This window comes from Trichosurus vulpecula, chromosome 1 (genome assembly GCF_011100635.1).
Source record: "Trichosurus vulpecula isolate mTriVul1 chromosome 1, mTriVul1.pri, whole genome shotgun sequence".
In the NCBI taxonomy this organism is placed as follows: domain Eukaryota; kingdom Metazoa; phylum Chordata; class Mammalia; order Diprotodontia; family Phalangeridae; genus Trichosurus; species Trichosurus vulpecula.
The window spans coordinates 32,871,528-32,890,153 of record NC_050573.1 but is presented as its reverse complement, the minus strand read 5'-3'; the positions used below and the strand labels follow the sequence as shown (position 1 = coordinate 32,890,153).

At 41.8% G+C, this 18,626-nt stretch overlaps 1 pseudogene; it reads left to right on the top strand.

Moving 5' to 3' along the window:
• The first annotated feature begins 460 nt into the window (after window positions 1-460).
• On the top strand, window positions 461-944 carry LOC118833406 (annotated as a pseudogene).
• The last annotated feature ends 17,682 nt before the right edge of the window (window positions 945-18,626 follow it).

The following is an 18,626-nucleotide window of genomic DNA, read 5'->3' as shown; positions in this document are numbered from 1 at the left end:
GTTATTTTAGTCGCAGGATTATAGGGCGCAGCTCCAGAACTGGAAGGGACCTTACGGTCATCTAGTACAATCCCTTCACTTGACAAATGAGGCAACTGAGGCACAGAGAAGTGAATGATTTGCCCAAGGTCACACAAGTAGAAAGGAGAGGAGCTGGGATCTGGACCCAGCTAACTCAATTCTAAATCCATCATTTTCACCCCTGTAATACATTCCGCCTAAAGAGGTTATCATTCGAAGTAGCCGTAGCAATGGCCAGATCGTTGTCAGTATCCATCAACAAACAGCAAAGGAAGGGAAGGAGAGGAAAGGGAAGAGAAAAAGGAAAGGGAAGAGAAAAGGAAAGGGAAGAGAGAGGAGAAGAGAGGAGAGGAAGAAACCATCATTTATTAAACATCTTCTATGTGCCAGACATTGTACTAAGTGCTTTAGAAGTATTACCTCATGAGCTTCCTTTCTCTTTTGCGGCGGCCTCCAGCATGCCTTCCCGACTAAGGAAGACGCGGAAGCTCCGCGGGCACGTCAGCCACGGCCACGGGCGCATCGGCAAGCACCGGAAGCACCCCGGAGGCCGCGGGAATGCAGGAGGGCTGCACCATCACCGAATCAACTTCGACAAATATCATCCAGGTTACTTCGGGAAAGTGGGTATGAGGCATTACCACTTGAAGAAGAACCAGAGCTACTGCCCAACTGTCAACCTTGATAAGCTGTGGACGCTAGTCAGTGAGCAGACCAGGATTAATGCTGCCAAAACAAGGAGGGGCTTGCCCCTATCATTGATGTTGTACGGTCGGGCTATTACAAAGTTCTAGGAAAGGGAAACTCCCCAAGCAGCCAGTCATCGTGAAGGCAAAGTTCTTCAGCAGAAGAGCAGAGGAAAAAATCAAGGGTGTTGGTGGAGCCTGTGTCCTTGTGGCATAAAAATCTAATGTTATCAAATAAAACAATTCTTTATTAAAAAAAAAAGAAGAAGTATTACCTCATTTGAGTCTCACAACGACCCTGGGAAGCAGGTGCTATTATAATCTCCATTTTACAGTTGAGGAAACTGAGGCAAACAGAAGTTAAGTGACATGTCCAGGGTCACACAGTTAATGTCTCAAGGCCAAATCTGAACTCAGGTCTTCCTGATTCCAGGTCTAATGCTCCATCTATTGTGCCACCCAATTGCAAAGAGTAGATTGTGATTAAATTGGCACCTATACTCTTCATCTTAAGTGTCGACAACACAACAGAACAGTGGGATGAGGGGGCATCGTGTGTGTGTTTTTTCCTCTGTTGTTTTTAAGGGTAATTTAAAAATCGGTTCCTTTGATGCCTTTTAATATTTGAAGGGTCAATGATTTCATCCATTTGGAAGGGTTACTCCATTTACTGGTGCAGAACAAACCTGGCCACCACCTCTCATCCTGGATGACTCTCATCTGTGTCTTTCTGGGAATTTTCCATTGAGAAGTCACTCAAAGCCCTAAGGACCTTCCCTCAGTTGTGGCAAAGGAGAGTGGATAGCCTGCTGGTTTTGGAATCAGGAAGTCCTCAGTGTGGCCATGGGCGAGTCACTTAACCTTTCAATTTACTCATTCATAAAGTGGGGAGAATAGTATTTTTACTTACTGAGTGAGGTTGTCTGGAGGCTTAAATGGGATAATGTCAATAAAGTGCTTTTCTAATCTTAAAGTACCGTACTTTACCATACAGTGACAACTGCTACTAATAATACTAGTATCTTGACGGCACTGATATAGCATTAAGTACATCTTCAGTTTACTTTTCTCACTGCAGCTTTGTGGCCAGCCTAGTTTTTCCTCCGTGATGCCTGTCGTCAGCACGAGTGAGCAGTGAATAGAGTGCTGGACTTAGAAGCAAGAAAGTGAGTTCAAAATCCTGCCTCAGACGCTTGAACAGTTGGGCGACCCTGGGAAAGTCACTTCTGCTGTATTTCAGTCATGTCTGACTCTTTGTGACCCCATTTGGGGTTTTCTTGGCAAAGATACTGGAGTGGTTTGCCATTTCCTTTTCTAGCTCATTTGACAGATGAGGAAACTGAGGCAAACAGGGTTAAATGACTTGTCCAGGGTTATACAACTAGTAAGGGTCTGAGGTCAGATTTGAACTTAGGGAGATAAGTGTTCCTGACTCCAGGCCTGGCACTCTATGCACTGTGGCGCCACCTAGCAGCCCAGTTTTCAGTCTCGGTTTTCTCTTCCGTGAAATGGGGATAATAATAACACCTATTTCACAAATTTGTTGTAAATGAGATAACACATAAAGGACTTTACAAACATTTAAGTACTACTTTAATCCTGGTTATCATTATTATGTCTTTTACAACATTACCTTGAGAGCATGGACTGTCTTTTGACTTTCTTTGTATACTCAGCACTTTAGTACAATACTTGGTAGTACCAAATAGGTGCTTAATAAATGTTTATTCACTGATATTAAGAGATTTAATGAGGACAGTGACATTTTTATTATGATTAGCAACAATAGAAATAACAGAGGAGCAGCCATAGCATAGCGGAGGGAGGCTCAGAAACAAGAAGACCTGGGTTCAAGTCCTGCCACTGACACATCCTGGCGGTGTTACCCTGGGCAAGTCACTTGATCTCTCAGTGCCTCCAGCCAACACTTTAAGACCATGAGTTACAGAGAAGTTGCAGACCTGCATTGTTGGAGGAAGTCTGATTACTCCTTAGACCACATGTCTATTTGACAGAAAAATGGACATTTTGATAGTGCTCGAAGCTTTGTGAAACACATTCCAGATGTAGCTGACCCCTTTGGCATCTGCTGCCTCAGTGCCAAGGATGTTGCCTTTAATTCCTCCCCTGGGGTTTCTGGTCCCCTTCAGGGGGATTGGGATCGGAGGGTGTTTAGGCTTTCTGCCATTGACTCTAGGCTCCACTGATATGGTTTCCCCAAGTTTAGGGTTGGGCTCCCTGAACCCTGACTATTTATCCACCAGCAGTCAGATTAGCTTTCACAAAGGAATATTTACTTTGGAAGGCATATTCACAAACGTATGAACTTACTCCCTAACATATGAGACTCAATCTCCTCTCCACCCCTTGCCATCCTCTCAGTCTCTAGTGCAGAGGAAGGGGATTGATTTGGTTCAGATCTTAGCTCAGTCCTATAATGCACGTGGTCCCGAGTTCCAAGTCCGAAGACTCCCTTGGGCCCAAGTCTCAGGCACCCAGGCTTCTCCAGGCTTCCATGCTGGGCTGGCTGCTTGTACCATTCTTTCTAGAATCCTGGCTCCAAGGTCATCATGGCTTGAACTTCCAGTCTGGTGGGGATCACTGCTGGCACCTGAAATGGAGAAGGACAAACAAAACAGAAACAAATCCCTGTAAGCCCATTTCTTGGAGCTGGGGTAAAAGAGAGGGGGGGAAATTATCCCTACTCTGAGGGTATAAGACCCCTGTGATGTGGGTGAACTGTGATCTTTGTTTTGTGGACACAGCAGGAAAGAACACACAGGAAAGAGAGAAATCATCCAAGTCTGGCAGTTTTTAAAATATGCAAACCGTTCTAGTAAAGCAGCCAATTAAAGGAGGCTATTCCCAACTACATGGTAGGCAAACGCAGGATGCAAGGTGCTTCCATGTTAGGTGATCTAGGCATGCCCAGGACAAACCCCTTACACATGTATTAAGTTGCTTGAGTCTCACAATACCCCTATGAAGTAGGTACCGCCACGACCATTACCACTACCACTACTACCACTACTACTCCTATTACTACTACTACCGTACTGCTATCTCAGCCAGTCTACCACTACTACTACCACCGCCATTACTGCTACTACCACCGCCATTACTACTATCAGCGTGATTACTACTACTGCTACTACCATTTTACTACTACTACTACCACCACTACTACTACTACTACCATCACTACCACTACTATGGCTATTACTACCACTACTACTACTACCACCACCACCACCACTACTACTACTACCTCTACTATGACTACAACAACTACTACTACTACCACCACCACCACCACTACTACTACTACCACTACTGCTATTACTACTACCATTACTCCTCCTCCTCCTCATCTTCCTCCTACTACCATTCTACTATTACTATGACTACTACCACTACTATGACTACAATTTCTACTACAATGATGACTAGGATGACTACTACTGCTATGATGATGATGACCATGACTACGGCTACTACTACTACTGATACTACTACTACCTCTACTATGACTCCAACAGCTACTACTACACTACTACCACCACTACCACCACCACCACTACTTTGCAGATGAGGAAACCAAGGTGTAGTGAACAAGTGATTGCCTACAGTCACAATGATAATAAGTGCTAGAGGCAGGATTTGAACCTAGATCTCATCTGACTTCTAGTCCAGCCCATTCCAAGAGTGTTATACAGAGGGTTTTAGGCAGGCATGTGTTGGAGCCAGCTTAAAAGGCCTAGAGAGAGTTGATTATTAAATTTTCAGTGTGAGCATTTCCACCTTAAAAGTGGAAAATACTACATATCAGGGCTTGGTTTTTGTTGATTGTCTAGGCTTAAGAAAGTGATGAAGAAAATGTCAAAAATGGAGATTGTATTTAAAAGTATGTCTTGCATACAGTTTTTTCCCTTCGGAGAGCTGATTGTTAAATATTTACCAGCATACCCCTGACTTAGGCTGCATTCTTTTTCACTGTTTTCTGGACTTTATATAGAGGAAAAAGCTAGCTGGCCACCTGTTTGTCTTGGTAGCTATTGATAGTTCTGATAGTAATAATTACCAGCATTTATACAGTTATCCCTTCCATATCATAACTTTCCCCATCATGGTTTTGATATGTCACAGGTCAACATAAGAAATTATATGGGAATTTTTGGGGGAGTTTTGTGGAAACTGCAGATGACATGCAAAGGCCAGCAAATGACACACAAAAAGTTTGGAAACTCAGAAATGCATAAAATGTATGTATAGTATTATGTAATACCAGATTTTACAATAACGTAAACACCCCATAAAAGAAAAAGAAAAAATTCAGACTTCTCTGGTACAACAGGAGGGCTGAAAAATTTTATGTGGATTTTCCAGATTGCCGGGGGTGAAGTATGGGGGTGGGGGAGGGGGATAACCCCTTTGATGTGGAAGGGATAACTGTGTATCCCTTAAGGTTCACAAAGTGTGCTGTCATTTGACCCAAGACTTTGTCCAGGAGGGCCATTAGGTAACATGGGTGTGTTCTAACAATCAAGGAGATTATGAGCTCCTTGGGGCCAGGGACTTGTTCTCTATTTCCCTTAGGGCAGGCTGACATTTCTATAGCACTTCAAGTTTTGCAAACTGCTTTACCTCTATTATTTCATCTGAGCCTCACAGCAACCTCATGAGGGCGATACTATAGGTAATATTCTTCCCATTTTATGGATAAGTAAACTGAGGCTCAAAGAAGTTAAATGGCTTGCTGGCAGTCACACAGCTTGTGAATTCCAGTAGCAGGATTAGAACTCAGATCTTCATTACTTTTAAGTTTAACATTCTTTCCATCATGCCAGACTGCCTTTTTAGCTCTAAAAGTCCACTCTAGTCCTACCTTTGTCCTCAGGACCTTGGTGTCCAAACACCCAAACTTTTGAAAGGAAAGACTGAAAAACTTTTCAAGCTTTTGTACTTTGATAAATACCCTTTCCATGTGGTGTAGTCAACTTGAAGAGACTTAGAAAAATTGAGGCTGGCACATTTTAATGAAATGCCCTTCAAAACCTTGTACAGGGAAAGACATCTTTCCTCAATCCTCTCTCCATAGTTCAATGGTCAAATGTTAATTCTGTCATTTTTGACAGATTCCAGCTTTCATTAAACTGCCCAGTGAAGAAGCCAGACAGTGGTTCCAAATACATCTTGTGGTGCCAGAGTAAGGGGCAGTTTGACACTTAGTAGAGTCTGACTGAAGCCAAGAAAGGGAAAGTGGGCAGAGGGATAAGACTAAGCATAGAGGCAAAAATATGGTCTTTTAAAAACTCCTTATCTTCTCCAACACTCAGGAAACTGCTCCGTACAACACAGGGCCTTAATAAGAAATATTTGATGTCTGACTGAATGAATAAGTGATTCTTTCTTTGATACTTTAGAAAATTTATGAATGTGAACTTCTTGAAGGCAGGAACCATTTCCCCTTCATTCCTTCCTTCTTTCCTTCTTTCCTTCCTTCCTTCTTTCCTTCTTTCCTTCCTTCCTTCCTTCCTTCCTTCCTTCCTTCCTTCCTTCCTTCCTTCCTTCCTTCCTTCCCTCCTTCTTTCTTTCTTTCCTTTCTTTTTCTTTCTCTCTTTCTCTTTCCCTCCCTTCCTTCAGCTCTTTCCCTTCCTCCTTTCCATCCTATCTCCCTCCCTTTCTTTCTTCCTTTCTTCCTTCCTTCCTTCCTTCCTTCCTTCCTTCCTTCTTTCCTATCTCTTTCTTTCTTTCTTCTCTTTACCTGTCTTTCTTTCTGTTTTCCTTTCTTTCTTCTTTTCTTACTTTTTCTTTCTTTTCCTTACTTCCTTCTTTCCTTCCTTACTCCTTCCTTCCTTTCCTCTTTCTTATTTCTTTCTTTCTTTTTCCTTTCTGTTTCTTTCGTTCTTCCTTTCTTTCTTCCTTCCTTCCTTCCTTCCTTCCTTCCTTCCTTCCTTTCTTTCTTTCTTTCTTTCTTTCTTTCTTCCTTCCTTCCTTCCTTCTTTCTTTCTTTCTTTCTTTCTTTCTTTCTTTCTTCCTTCCTTCCTTCCTTCCTTCCTTCCTTCCTTCCTTCCTTCCTTTCTTCCTTTCTTTCTTTCTTTCTTTCTTTCTTTCTTTCTTTCTTTCTTTCTTTCTTTCTTTCTTTCTTTTTTTCTTTCTTTCTTTCTTTCTTTCACCTTCTTCAGCTTACTGCATGGTGTCACCTGCTGTGAATGAATGGACTCAGACAGAAAGTGAGAGATTGGCCTCATCAGATAGTTTTTAAAGATGTAGTGAGTTCTAGCTACACAGTCAAGAGAAAGAAGCCTCTGCTAGCTATCTGGTAGACTGATGCAGAAGCCCTTGGCATCTGCCATGTGGATACCTTCATCGTAGGTGATCTGGGCATGCGATAATCCTCATTACTCCAGTAAGTTGTCTCTGACCATCGATAATCACTGAATCTTAGACTCATAGACTGAAAGCTGAAGGGACCCCAGATATTTTCCAGTCCAACCTTTTCATTATACAGAGGAGGAAACTGAAGCTCTTTTCCAGATCAAGTGAAGAAAGAGCTTTATGATCATCATCTCATTTGAGCCTCAAAGCAACCCTTTGAGTTATGTCCTACAAGTATGAGGAAACTGAGGCTTAGAAAGCTAAGTGCCTTGCCAGTGGTCACATAGCTAGTAATGAATTAGTCACTTACTATGTGCCAGGTACTGTGCTAAGTGCCTTACAAATATCATTTCATTTGCTCCTCACGACAACCCTGGAGCTATTACTATTATTATCTTCATTTTACAGTTAAAGAAACTGAGGCAGAGATTAAGTGACTTTCCCAAGGTGACACAGAAAGTAAGTGTCTGAAGTTGGATTTGAACTCAAGTTTTCCTGACTTCAGATCCAGTGCTCTATCCATGGCACCATCTAGCTGAGGCAGGGAGACAGACTAGAAGGAGATTGCAATAGTACAAGCATAAGTAACATGTGAAGCTTGAACTCATGTCTCCCACACTTCAAGTCTGGCACTTATATCCTCTAACTGAATGTAAGTTTCTTGAGGGCAGGAATTGTTTTGTTTTCATCTTTGTATCTTCAGTACTTAGCAAAGTGACCCAATAATCACAGATAGTTAAGTATCAGATGTAGATGATATCAGAGGTGGCGCCATAGTGCACAGAGTGCCGAGCCTAGAGTCAGGAAGACTCCTCTTCCTGAGTTCAAATCTGGCCTCAGGCACTTCCAAGCTGTGTGACCCTGGGCAAATCACTTCACCTTGTTTGCCTCAGTTTCCTCATCTGTCAAGTAAGCTGGAGAAGGAAATGGCAAACCACTCCAGTATCTTTACCAAGAAAACTCCAAATGGAGTCATGGAGAGTCAGATACTACTGAAAACAACCAAACAACAAAAAGAATTTGAACCCAGGTCTACCTGACTCCCAGTACAACACCAGTCTCCATCCAATAGAATACTGGCTCCTTAATGGAAATGATTTTTTTTTTATTTTTGTCTTTGTAACCCTAGTACCAAATACAGTGCCTGGCCAGTGGTCACACAGGGAGTAAATATCAGAGGGGAGATCTGAATTCAGGTTTTCCTACCTGCAAGTCCATTGTCTCTGCTGACAGAATATAAGCCCCATGAGGGCAAGGATCATGTGATTTTATTTTTTGTATCCCAAGAGCCTAGAAGAGTGTTTGCTGGAAGCTTAATAAATGCCTTTTGATTGATAAACTATCCCACCATGCCCTTTTAGCAATCCAGGTTTTTAATAAAAGGCTTCCACTGCAAGGCTGATGACAGTTTCTGGGACTTGACTGTGGAGTTGGGTTGAAAGCAGGCTTCTGAACTGACATATGGAGCTGAAAATTTCCAGCAACCCAGCAAGGTGTGTCCTGCTGCTTGTTGCTATATAAAGTTGTTTCTCGAAGATGAAATGTTTCAAGTTTTGTCATCTCTCCCTGAATCTGGCTTACATAGGTCTTTCCCCCAAATCTCTCCTGCTCATGGAAGGCAAACAGATCATGATTCTATGAAAAATACCTGGACCCGAAAAGGATCAGGAAACTGAACCTTGAGTCATGTCCTGGTGGGGTGACCACAGGCAAACCACGTCCTTTCTCCAGGCCTCAGCTTCCAGATCTGTAAAATGAAAGGGCTACAGTGCTAGGCATATACCCAAGGTGACCAAAGACAGGTTCCACATATACCAACATTGTCAGTGTGGACCTTTAAAAAATAGTTGTATTAACATATTTTGTTTTTACATCATCTATATTCTCCCTAGTATTATAATCCTCCCCTGTCCCTCTTCTAGAGAGTTACCCCTTATAATGAAGAAGAAAAAAGAGAAAGCAAAACTATCCAGCAAAGCTCCTTTTGGGGCACTGCTTGGTCACTGAACTTCACAACATTTAGTTTCAATTGTTTTGTTGTTATTCTGTCCTTTAAAATTGTTGGAGTCATTCTTGGTTCTACTTTTTTCCACTTTGCTTAAGTCTTCTTAGACTTCTCTAAGTTTTTTACATTCATTGTTTCTTATGGTGCAGTGAGATTTAATTGCATTTCCATACCACAACTTGCCAAGCCATTCCCAAAACGATGGGCATCTACTCGGTTTCCCATTCTCTATAAAGCAATATTTTTTTATGGTAGCAGAGAACTGGAAATAAAATGAATGCCCATTGACCAAGGAACAGCTAAACAAGTTGTAGTACATGGATGTGATCAGATATTGTGTTATAAGAAGTGATGAATATGACGATTTCAGAGAAGCATGGAAAGACTTACATGAGCTGATGCAAAGCAAAGTCAGCAGAACCAGGAAAACTCTATCTATCTATCTATCTATCTACACATACCTACATATGTCACACACACATGTACATATATACATGCATATATGTAATGACCACAACAATTTAGGTGGAAAAAAACCAACAGAAAGCTGAAACTAAAAACATTATAATTATAATGACCAAACTTGTCTTTGCAGAAAAGAGGAGAAACTGTATCTCCTTCTTTTTGAAGAGGTGGGGGACGATGGGTGTGGAACATTGCATATGTAGTATCAGACTTGGTGTTATTTGATTTTTCTGAACTGTTCTTTTTTCTTCTTTGTTACAAGGGGTGACTTGGTGGGTGGGGAGGGAGAAGAAGTATATTCAGAAATGAAGGAGATAGAAATATGGAAGTTTTAAATAAAAAGGAACATCATTATGGGCTAGCTAAAGTCCTCTGTAACCCTAACATTCTTTGTTCTCAGATCCATCTGGATCGGGATCAAGATATTGTGACTTCTACCTGTATGCAGCAGCTTGTTCTAGAGGGGACGGTGCTGCATTCTCAGCCTCCCCAGGGTACGGGCTCTGAAGAGCAGTGGAAGTTGGGACAGAAAAAAAGAGTCTCTCTTGTACTTGCCTCCTAATGGCACTGATGTAGGAAATAGATGGAAAAGCATTTATTAAGTGTTTATTGTTTACCAGGCACTGAGCATACAAAGACAAACAGTCCCTCCCCTTCCCCGCCCCCCCAGTAGTTACATTCTACTGGAGAGGAGGATACAACATGTCTATGTGTAAGTAAATACAAAATTAAACAGTTTCAAGAGGGAGACAGTAGAAATAAGTGGTGGGTGTGGGTGCACATCCTTTAGTGTGTATATAGATAGAATTAGGAAAAGCTTCATGTAGGAGGTGACCTGAGCTCTGCTTTGCTGTAAGTTAAGGATCTTATAAGATTCAGTTGAGGGGGCAAGGGTAACCATGGGTATATTGTTCCACCACTCTAAGCCTCATTTTTGTCATTTGGAAAAAGGGGCATAAGCGGTGGCATGCTGGTAAATGTTTAACCACAAGCTCTGAGGTTGGCGGTGGTGGTGAGGAAATGTATGTAGGACACACTTTTAAGTTTAATCTCTATTGTTAACATTTTTGTCACTTTCTTAAATCCATACAATCAATAAAACATTGGATTTGTAGCATTGGCTAATTTCTGAGGTGCGAATGCTCATTCCAAACATTTAACAACTGGCTCTCTCCATCATATTCTCGGACCAATAATTATAGTACCTACCTCACAGGGTTATTTTGAGGTTCAGATGAGTTAAACACACCATATGTCTTGTAAATTGTAAAGTGACGTATAAATGCTAGCTAGTACTGCTGTTTGAAGGACTTTGCTGGTTCCTCTGGTGAATTTTAAAAAATGAACTTGAATAGCAAACACAAATATTTCAATGTACAAAGAAAGTCGTAATAGTGAATTGTGTACGAAACTGTGGACTTCTGTTACATGTAGTTTTTTAAAGTGAATATTAAATTTAACAAGATAGCAACAAATTACCCTGTTTTATGCCCTTCTGATTTCCTTCTTTTTCCTGTCTGCTTACTTAAAAAATGTTTAATTTTTTAAAAGCAAAAAATATTGCTCTTTTCCTCTGTTTTTTTTTTATCTTTTGCATTTCTATTACTATCCCTGGTGACATTTTTTCAGGCACATGTGTCCTCACAGATAAGCCTATCTGAATTCTAGAAATGTCAGGGGCTTCATCATCCCTGCCTTGATGTCCTTTTCTCTAAAAGGGACTCCCAGGCCTTCAGGAAATGCTCTGAATTCTGTCAGCTCAAGTGTGAGGGGCACGTTTGACTTCAATTAGGACTCTTAGAGCCTAACAGGCTGCCTGGCAGCACTCAGCTGCTGAAAGCTCCCATGAGGGGCAGAGAAAGATGAAACTGGGCTCCTTATGTAACTCACATCTGGGATGGCTGGCTGGTTCAAGGGTCAGGATGGAGGAAGGTTCTGTGTAATTGTGTTGGGCTTAAGACACTGAGATCTCCCAATTATTTAGAGTTTGAAGTTATTTGATGCAGGGAAAGCTCTTAGCCACGGCTATCCGGTGCTCATCCAGCTGACATCCAATAGCAGCTGCCCTGACCCTGGAGTGGTGATTTGGAGCATCTGAGGAGCTGGCCAGTTCTTTTGTGCAAGAAATTTGCTTCTGAACACATTGGATTCTGTTGAATTTAGACAGTAATGATGCTCCTCATAAAGGACAGACTGAAACTTTCATGCTGTGGCATCGCTATAATATTGGTGTATGTCTAAATTGTTCATAACCTTCGACCCAGTGATCCCAGCGACCCATCTTTTCACCCCGTAGGAGGTAAAAGGCCAAAAGATAGATCTCATATGCACCCAAATAGTCAAAGGAGCACTTTTTTTGTGGTAGCAAAGGAAAAGAAACCAAATCAGTGCCCTCCAGTTGGGAGTTGGTTGAAGAAATCAGTGTATGTGAATATAATGTAATATGTTGTAAGAAACAATGCATATGAAGAGTTCAGAGAAATATGGAAAGACTTATTGTTAAGGCAATCAGTACATGAGAAGCTCTTTCCCACCCATTTGAATAGGCTTAAGGTGGGGCCCTAGGTGGGGCTGACCAAGGGAGTGGGGCCAACTAAGAAGGTCTGATTAGATCTTTGCTCCTAAGTTTGCCCCAAACCCCTAATTACTAGGTGCTAAGCCCATGTGGGCATGAAGCTCCCAGGGTCCTAAGGGGAGGTGCTAAGACCAGAGCCATTCATAGGAGTTTAAGTTCTGGTCAATCAGACGATGCTTGATGACGTCTGAAACTGTATAAAAGGAGGGCTTGGAGACTGAGACATGTCGGAGCCAGCGGCATCAGCAGCGGCAGTGACAACAGCCACAGCCGAAGCTGAAGCCGAAGCCAAAGGAGCAGAAGCAGCAGGTGCTGCTGGTAGCAGGGCTGACCCACGTGTGGACTGAGGAGTGCTGAGCAAGGGCTTGAGGCCAGTGGGTAATCTTCTTACCAGAGTGGGGAGGCACGAATATGATTTGGTTTAATGTCATCATGTTTTCCTGTAACCTCCTGGTTACTCTTGTGACACGGACTTATTGGGCCTGGAAGCTTTTGGCCAGGATATAGAATTGGGGCCACTGGTTCGTGGGTTTGCTACTTTGGAGCTTGAATAAATGCTTTAATTCTTCTGCCTTCTACTTAGAGAATTCCTTACATCCTGCGGTTCTCAACCATTCCGGTATATATATATATATATATATGTATATATGGTTTTCTTTGAAATCATGAATTCTGCCTTCATAATATACTTATATGAACTAATTCAGAGCGAAGTAAGCAAAACCAGGGAAACAACATAAACTATGGCTTTTGTTGTTCTTGTCACTCAGTTGTTTCAGTCATGTCTGACTCTTTGTGACCCCGTTTGGGGTTTTCTTGACAAAGATACTGGAGTGGTTTGTCATTTCCTTCTCCAGCTCATTTTACAGGTGAGGAAACTGAGGCAAATGAGATGAAGTGACTTGCCCAGGGTCATACAGCTAGAAAGCGTCTTGAGGCCAGATGTGAACTCAGGTTTTTCTGACTCTAGACCCGGTGCTCTATCCACTGAACCACCTAGCTGCTCAAACTTTGACTGCAACAGTGTAAATGGAAAGACTAAAATAAACCTGAACATTGTGTAATCAGAATCTCTTTGAGAAAGAGATGAGAAAATGCCTCTTATTCCCTTTTTCTCTGAGGTGGGGGATGGGCTATGAATGTGGAACATGGATTATACTGATAGTTACTGCATTGTTTAAGTTTGCTGAACTGATTCTTTCTCTTTTTTGATTTTTTATTATAAAGGATAACTTGTCCAAGTAATGGCAATAAATCATTTTTCTCAAGCACTTTAAGATGAAAAGACTTTCATAGATAGATAGAATGCTTATGAAGTGAGTGCTCTTTGCCAAGCTCCGCTGATCCATACAAGCAAATGAGACATGGTTTGCTTCTCATGGAGGTTATATTCTAATGGGGGGAGAAAACCTATAGCGAGGAGCTGGAAACTGAAGCTCAAAGGGAAGATACCTGGGTGGAGGCAAAGCATCCAGTCCCGAGAGTGAGTCAAGCCATGTAAAACATCTGTTGTATCTGCTGGTATCCAGCTGTGTTCAGGAAATCCCCTCTCACAAGAACATGTGCTGCTGTGATGTGCCTTTACCTCCCCCACCTCCAACAGCCACAGGCATCTTCCATAGTGCAGATGCAGGGAGGCTTGGTGCAATGATAGGCTTTCATTATAACAATACTGTGGAGAAATGAACATAAGAATTACTAACCCCATTATGCAGAAGAGAAGACTGAGGCTCAATTGAGTGATCTATTGTGGCACAGCTAATGAATTACAGTGACAGGATTTGAACCCAGGTCTAGAACTCTTTCCACTGCACCATGAGAAAGCTCAGCCCCAACATTCTACGATTTGACACACATCTATTAAATGTACCAAATGAAATAATATTTGTAAAGCACTGAGCATGGTGTCTGGCACATAGTAGGTGCTTAATAAATGCATATTTCCTTCCTTCCTTCCTTCCTTCCTTCCTCCTTTCCTTCCTTCTTTCCTTTCTGTTCATGGCACTCATGTCTTCTTCTGATGCCTTGTCATGGCATAGGTTTCTGAAGACTATGTTAGTAAAGCATGGACTTTGGCATGTTCTGTCCAGCTGTAGAGTTTTTGAGTACAGGCCCAGTGGCAGACTGTAGGCATGAAGTTTGGAAATGCTCATTACCAGGAGAGCTGCAAGATGAAGATAAAGACCACATTTGTTCTGACTCAGTGGACCTATGCCCAAATACTGCCTCATGCTTAATAGCTTAGAGGGCCTTTGAGGTAGGAATGAAGAGAGGGGGAAGAGTGGAGAGGGAAGGGAAGGAGAGAGGGAGAAGGTGAGAGGAGGGGGAGAGGTACAGAAACAGAGAGAGACACAGAGAGAGCCAGAAACAGAGAGATGGATATGGAAAGACAGGAAGAGAGCCAGAGCCAGAAACAGAGAGGGAGACTGACAGATAGGCAGAAATGAGAGAGAGAGAGAGAGAGAGAGAGAGAGAGAGAGAGAGAGAAAGAGAGAGAGAGAGAGAGAGAGAGAGAGAGAGAAACAGAGACAGAGAGAGACAGAGACACAGAGAGACTCATCAAGACAGAGAAACAGAGAGAGACAGATTCAGAAGAGAAGAGAGAGAGAAGATCCATGCTAAAAATGATATAATTGTGAGGACATTAATGGAATGATTTATAAGGTATATGAAGGAGCAGAAGATACCAAACACATGGAAAAAATCTTAGATCTTATTGCTTAAAAAAAGTGGCCAAGGGAACCCTAACAATACTTATTCTCATTTCTATAGAGAATCTTTATGAGGGTCATCTATATAGGAATTAACATTATCCTTGATGAGAATATTAGTAAGGAACAAACATGCTTTGGAAAACCACATATTTATGATCTAACAATAAATAAAAGACATAGAAAATATAAAATTCCATCTCACCTATTGTTTGTTAATTACAAAAAGTAAGAATCATTTGCCTCAGCATGATAGGATGATACCTTATAGGTTAATTTACATCAAGTTCTCTCCTATCAATATATAAAGGTCATCCAAGGACTTCTGGGAAGATAAAGCAATAGACAACTCTGTTCAATGAACCTTATGATAAACATCAGGTAAGGCATAAAAGATGATGTATGTTCAACAAAAGTATTTGCCACTTTGATGGATGAGATCGAAGACAGAGTCAAGGTCAAGGAGGGATTCCGTATAGCTGCTGAAGTCCTTCAGATGCTCTTGTTTGTGGATGACATTGTACTCTTTGCATCAAACCTTTAGACAATGCCATCTCTTGGAAGAGATCTGTAATCAGACAAAGAGTTTGGCTTGTCCATCCACACAGGGAAGACCAAATGGATAAAGAATATCTATGGCATTCTAATAGTTAAATAGTCAAATGCATCTGGTTACCCAATAAAGTTTATCCATAAGTATATATAACTGGGACAGAGACTACAGATGGGTGATTAGCTGGGCCCAGAGTTGAAAAGGAAGATGAAAATAGGCTGGGTTATTTTCCAATAAGCCCAAATTGCAAGGCACTTTACTTATCCCAAAGCTTCATATAGTAGCAAAGCCCCATTTTCCCAATTAAAATATTTTACAATGCCTGCTGGATGGCCTTGAGACCTGGAACACCATTCCTTCTGGAGAACTAAAGATGAGTATCCCACAGTGGGTAATGGAGGAGTCCATGGTGTATGTGAACAGGCTACAACATGTGACCAGCAAAGAACTCTGAATAACAGGAATGAAGATGTCATCAGAGAATCATACAGCAGAAAGAAAAGATGAGCTGGTAATATGGAGAGATTGCAGGCGCAATAAGTAGAAAGAAAGAAAGAAGAAAAGAAAGAAAGGAAGGAAGAAAAGTAGAGCATTTATTTAAGCAATGTGGTGAAGTGGATAGAGTGCTGGGCCCAGAGTCAGGAAGACTCATCTTTGTGAGTTCAAATCCTGCCTCAGACATTAGCTGTGTGACCCTGGGCAAGTCATTTAACCTTGTTTGCCTCAGTTTTCTCATCTGTAAAATGAGCAGGAGAAGGAAATGGCAAACCCCTCCAGTATCTTTGCCAAGGAAACCCAAAATGGGGTCACAAAGAGTTGGACAGGACTGAAATGACTGAGCAACAACAGAAAAAAGTTCCAGGCATTCTGCTTAGTGCTGAGGATGCGCATACAAGCAAGATAGTCCCTGCCCTCAAGGAGCTTATATTCTAAGGGTGACCAATAACATATGTAAGGGACACGGAAAGTGGAGAGGGGTGGGGTAGGGTACCTGCCTTGGGGACAAGGGATCATATGTGGAGGAGTCCTGAGAGCGAGGGGAGGGCAAGAGTACTCCACTAGTATCTGCACAATGTTACAAGAAAGCAAGGAAGGGCTCCAACTTCTTGGATGGCCCTAATATGGTGAACTTTCTAGAGACCATGGATGAAAGTCTCACAGGATGGACAAACATGGATGGTTGCAATCTGCATTGTTGAAGGGAACTCCTGAATCTATGAGATCATGGATCCATAAAAGTATTTGAGTATCTTATCAAGGTATGTAAGTATATCCTTGTAAATGGCCCTGTGAGGTAGCTAGTACAGATTACAGGATCACAGATTTAGAGCTTTAAGAGACTAGCAGATCTTCAGGTCCAAACCTCTCATTTTTCAAGTGAGACCCAAAGAGGTTAAAAAACCCCAAAAGAACAGCAAGCACTAGGGACAGGGACTGGTCCTGTGATTTCTTTGGGATAGGGAACTCCCTGGAGAGGAAACTACCTCTATCAATGCAGATTAACATCTCTGCCATTTATAACCTAGAGAGCTGTCCAGGGTACTGATAAATGAAGTGATTTTGCTGGGGTCACACAATATGTGTCAGAGGCAATATTTGAAACCAAGTCTTTGTGAATAATAACAGCTAGCATTTATCTAGCCTTTTAAAGTTTGTAAAGTGCTTTGCAAATGTCTTTACAACATTTACAAATTTACAAATTGATCTTTACAACAATGCTGGAAAGTAGGGACTATTATCATTCCCCTTTTACAGATGGAGGAATAGAGGCAGATGGAGGTTGTGATCACTCAGGGTCACACAGCTACTGAGTGTCTAAGGCTAAATTTGAACTCAAGTCTTCCTGCCTCCAAGTCCAGTTCGCTTTCCATTTTGCCCCCTAGCTGAACCTGGCTGGTTCTAATAACAATGGATTTTATATAGCACTTTAACATTTGCAAGGCATTTTACATGTGTTATCTCATTTGATCCTCATAATAACCCTGTGAATTAGGTGCTATTATCATTCCAATTTTACAGATGAGGAAATTGAGGGTCAAAGACATTAAACTGCTTGCTCAGGGTCACAAACTAGTCAAGAGTCTGAAGCCGATAGGACACTGAACTTGGAACCAGGAAGGTCTGGGTTCAAATTTTGTAAAAGATTAGCCTCTGTGCCTCAATTTCCTTACCTATAAAATGAACCTTTTGAGATCTCTTCCAATTCTAAACTTATCTATCTGTGATCTTTCTGACTCCAACTAAGTGTCAGAGTTAGGATTTGAGCCCAGAACTTCTGCCCCTAATGTCAGCTCTTGTTTCACCTCATCATGGCTGCCTCCCACTCATGCTCATGCTACCTGTCCCACAAGGTTGTTGAGAAGAAAGTGCTCTGTAACCTTTAAAGCAACAGAGTGACGTAGGCTGCTCTTTTGCAGCTCCACAGCAGATGGGTTTTTCAAGGTTTAAATAGAACCTCATGTACCCCCTTCATCTGCGAACCAGGGAGCCAGGGGGCACAGATTTAAAAAAAAACCGACTTAGATCATGGCACCTCTCAAACAATTACAAGGAATCTACTCCAGGCTGGGGGCTGGTGCCCACTCCTAATGGTATTTTGTCTTTTATGGGCTGTTCAGGGCATTAACATCAGATTACTTTTGGCTGACAGGTCATAGATATAGAGCTAAAAAGGAACTTGTTATTCAGTCATTTTCAGTCATGTCTGACTATTTGTGACCCCATTTGGGATTTTATTAGCAATGATCCTGGAACAATTTGCCATTTTCATCTCTAGCTCATTTCACAGATAAGGAAACTGAGGCAAACAGGGTAAAGTAACTTGCCCAGGATCACAATCTCATAAATGTCTGAGGCCAGATTTGAACTGAAGAAGATGAGTCTTCCTGACTCCAGGCCTACCACTCTATTCACTGTACCACCTACCTGTCCAAAAGTGCCTTAGAAGGCACTTAATTCAACCCTGTTTATATTACAGATGAAGAAACTGAGATCCAAAGAAATTAAGTGACTTGTCAGGGCTATACAACTAATGAGTATCTGAGGGAGAATTTGAACTCTGGTTCTCCTGAATCCAAGCCTAGATTCCTATGCATTGTACCAGCTTTGTGAGGGACCCTTCTGTGGTTCTGAATATCTGGGTAGAAAAGCTTTAAGGTACTCTTTAGTTGATTTTTCTGGAGGAAATCAGACATGGCATATTTCCTCAGCATCATTTATGTATATGAGCTCA